We start from the raw sequence: 4,539 nt of genomic DNA, 5'->3' as shown, positions 1-4,539 counted from the left end.
CTGCGGACAAATATTAAAATAATATACATACATTATTGTTTATGTTGATGTTGAGACAGGACAGCAAAGAATATTTCCCTCAAAATTTGAAGAATCCCGACTGGGAAAGAACCTCGACTTTACACCCAAATAGCATTGCTCTCAAGTAGTGTTGAGGTCCTGTGGTGAATAACGTACCCAGAGTTCCTGAGGAGGGATGGGGGTAGGTCTGGTAGGTCTCTGTTGGAGTTGTCCATAGGCTATCCGCTAATCATCAGAGAGGCTGAACGGTTGCTTACCACAGTAGGATTAAAAGAAATTTTGATCAAAGAACTTTAATAAAATGACAATTAATTTTATGTCTCGTAGACTTCAAACGAAATTTGATTTTTATTATAACTCAAAAATACTAGTATTTTTGCAAATTGCATTCGTATTTACTGATGCAGTTCGGTTATATGTATTTATTACAGTAAAGGCATAAAAGTTTTTAAACATAATTGTTGCTAAACCTAATTGGATTGTATACTCCCAAAAATCAACATAATATGTTCCTGTATTGAGTAAGGTACCCCGAGGTTACATGAGATGGGTAACTAGTGTGGCGTTAATTATCATCAGAGACATTCTAGTGACCCCATACATATGATACTCCTAGTATTGCCAGCGTTGGTTACATAATATTATAAATAATTACTTAAAAGAAAATTTAAAATCATCTGAATATCTTATTATAAATATAACGTATTTACTTTTGGATTTGTCCATTTATTACTAGTTACAATACCAGAACGTGTCCTTTCGTATTCACTACTGTATAAAATTGAGCTGGCTTCCATCTAAAAGTCAATAAATTATGCATTCTATAGATTGACATTCCTACAATAGAATTGCGTTCAGCTCCGCGCCGTGATTGTTGATAACCATCGCTATCGCTAATTTTCCGATCGCAAGTTGTCAAATACCAGCAAAAACATGCAAGGTCAATATAGTTTTGATATTAATACAAAAAGAAGTAGATAATCGTAGTAAGTTTTTGAAGTAAAACTTCTTTAAGCACGCTTGACTTGGGTAGTAAGCTGGTGAATGTGTGACGAGAGCTTTACTCATTTAATGAAACACTTTTTTCGGATTTTATCGCGGTTTATTATTAACTTTTAATTCCCGGACGTTTCGGATACTTTTGTCGTCGGGAATCAAAAGTTAATAATAAACCGCGATAAAATCCGAAAAAAGTGTTTCATTAAGTGTGACGAGAGCGTTATAAAAAGTGTGATTGGGCGAGGCGAATGGGACTTGAGAGAGATGTAAGTTAGTGCAGATAGAAAGAGATATATGTGTCGTAAGTTTTACTTCTTTGGTGTGATCTAAATAATAATAATAATTTTATTTCAGACAAAGTCCATACAATCAAATAGCCATATACAAAAATAATTAATGAAGACACAGAAAAAAAACAAATACATATACAATATTCATAACCGATTATATATTAATAAAATTCATGCCAATAATTTAGTAATGCCAATAACAAGCAAAGTCAAGCTATTAAATTAAATAATTAATTAAACAAAACAAAAAAAAATTATTAATACATTCAAAAATTAATTCAAAGCATACAATGCAATGTCGAATAAATAAAAGAACAAGAAGTCACTTTTTCCCTATTACTACGCACATCGACCCACGTTGGATCGGACAATCCGTGCGTGAAGCAATCATCCTGAAGATGCCATTGCTCTGTCTCTGTGCTGTGTCTGTCAAGCACAATCTTTTTTTGTGCATGTAACGTAAATTTGCCTGTCGGTACTGTAACCCAATTATAATAATCATTTTAAAGAATAATTTTTTAGGATTATGTTATTATGGATTTCTAATACTTTGTCCTCACAGAGGTGGTCTGTAAAAGTTTTTTGTAATAAGGCTGTTATAGTACGTCTTTATTTTGTAATTGACACCACAAAAATACTAGAGATATTATTATAAAAGGCTAAATAAGAGTTACGTGGAATAATATTGTTGTTATAAAATTCGAGATGTTAACCCAGTCGAGTTAAAAATAGAAAAACAAATATTTTCCTAAAGTTTTCATTTTCAACCTTTCGTTATTAAATCTATCTAATAAAATTATTATACCACAGATTGAAGTAAAATATTTCGACCTAAAAACAAATTTCAAAATGACAATTGGCGATAGGAATACAATATTTGAACGATTGCAAGGCGATTCAACGATTGCTTGCAGTTCCGTTAGTGGCGGCGTTTTAACAAATCAATTCCGATGACCTATCGGTAGGCTTCCCGTTCAAAAATATTTCCGGAGCAATTAATATTTCACATGTGACGGACAGCTGACAGGACGTTTTGAAATAGACTGGCACGTACGTCGGCTACTCGCATTGTTCTATTTTGTAACAGACTAATTTAATCTAATATGTATATGTGCTTATGTTCTTCTTCTTCTTTATATAAAAATAGAAAGAAATAATAAGAATAGTTACTTGGAAAAAAACACCCCGATTTAAAAACATTCTTCATTGGTGCTCCGCTCCTATTGATCTTAACGTAATGATATATAACATATAGCTTTTCTCTAAAAAAGGGCTATCTAACACTGAAAGAATTTTTCGAGTCGAACCTGTAGTTCCTGAGAGTATCGCGTTCAAGCAAACAAACAAACACTCGTTTTTAGCTTTCTAATATAAGTATAAAATCTCTGTTTTTTCCGTTTATGATTTTAAGTTAATTTTTTTTTTTTTTTTGTAGCATTAACGTCTGAAAAGATTACATTTTGCTATGGGTACTTTGTTTATTTAAATATATCAAATTAATAGCCATATTCTAATATATTTTAATACAAGAATAATTAATTAAACTTACCTACGAGCATATTCTGAAAGCAAACAATTAAACAAAAAACGAAACTCAAATTTCCATTTTGTTACAATTATTACATACGACAACATTGTCAAAGTAACAATGGCGAATCGACATGGATTAGCCGTAATACACCTACTATTTCTATGGTCATCAAAATTCTATTGAGGTTGTAACCTCGACCACACCAATCAACCTCCTTCATGTCTTTTCTGTCCTACGTGACATTAGCGAATTCATCATCACTTGTTTTTTTTTTGTAATATTAAAAGCCCTTTTTGTAATAACTATTAAGTAACAGAAATAGTAAATAAATGCTAAATCTAGTCTCGATTTTTCGTTACTGTTATGTTTTAAATAATCATTTTATTGTACTGTTTTACTTTTTTAACCGACTTCAAAAAAGGAGGAGGTTACTCAATTCGACCGTATATATATATTTTCTTTTTATGTATGTTCAGGGATAACTTCGTCGTTTATGAACCGATTTTGATAATTCTTTTTTGTTGGAAATGGGACATCCTAAATGCGGTATCATGATAGGGAAATCAGGATCTGATGATCAAATCCTAGAAAAATCGGGAGAAACCCTCGACAATCCGAATAACTTTTTACTGGGTGTACCGATGTTGATGATTTTTAATTTAATCGAAAGCCGATGTTTATCATGTGGTCACATTTAAATTTCATCGAGATCTGATTACAACTTTTGGAGTAATATTTACTTGACTATTTTTTCGTCTACCTACGTTGTATTAATTTCGATGTAATTGAAGTCGATTTTTCTTCGTTTGCCAGCAAACACAATTATTGTAATGACCTAAATAGTAAATAAATGCTAAATCTAGTCTAAATTTTTAATTGGTATTTTTATATGCGTTAAGATCGTCTGTTTTAAATAATCATTTTATTGTACAACTTATTTGCAGAAACAATAATAATATTCACTTTTATGTATAATAATAAAACGGTACTAGAATATGAAGTTTGCGGTAAATGAAATACCGAAAACAGTTTCATTAATTAGCTTTTAACTACCGCTAAATGTTTCTAATTGTATATTATTAGGTAAAAAATGTTCTAGATAAATATTTAACCCTAGACGTGATTTAGCGGTCAATAAACTCTACGTTCGAAGGCGTTGTTAGACCGAAAAGGTTTCACGGTCAGCTGAAAATTTTATGATAAGCATCTTAACAATCATTATATTTCATAACTGTATATAAAAGACTTCAATGTCATACATTGAACTTATATAATAAGATTTTTGTTAAAACTATTCTAGGAATCGACATCCTTTGGAATTGGAAGCCTACGGAAGTGTTTTCGATTCTTGTTTGGTACAGATTATCTATTTCAAAAAAACATACATTACAGAATAACAATAAACACTCTGTACATTACAGAGTGTTTATTGTTATTATATCTGACACAACTAAGGCTAAACATTAAATTTTGATTTACGTAAGTGGACTATTATCAGTTGTTTAAATAAAACACGTTATATATCTAGAACCGTAATTTGAGTTAAATGAGAAAACTCAATGATCAACTTTTTTACTTTTAACCGGATTGTATATATGAGTCTCATCTTTCTAACAAGTGTAGGTTCTTAGAAACTGAGAAAGCAGAAATACTTCTATTTCTATTATAGCACAGAAAAACAGACCTATATGTAACAAT

This window comes from Melitaea cinxia, chromosome 1 (assembly GCF_905220565.1).
Source record: "Melitaea cinxia chromosome 1, ilMelCinx1.1, whole genome shotgun sequence".
NCBI classification, from domain to species: domain Eukaryota; kingdom Metazoa; phylum Arthropoda; class Insecta; order Lepidoptera; family Nymphalidae; genus Melitaea; species Melitaea cinxia.
Note: the sequence above shows the minus strand (reverse complement) of the source record.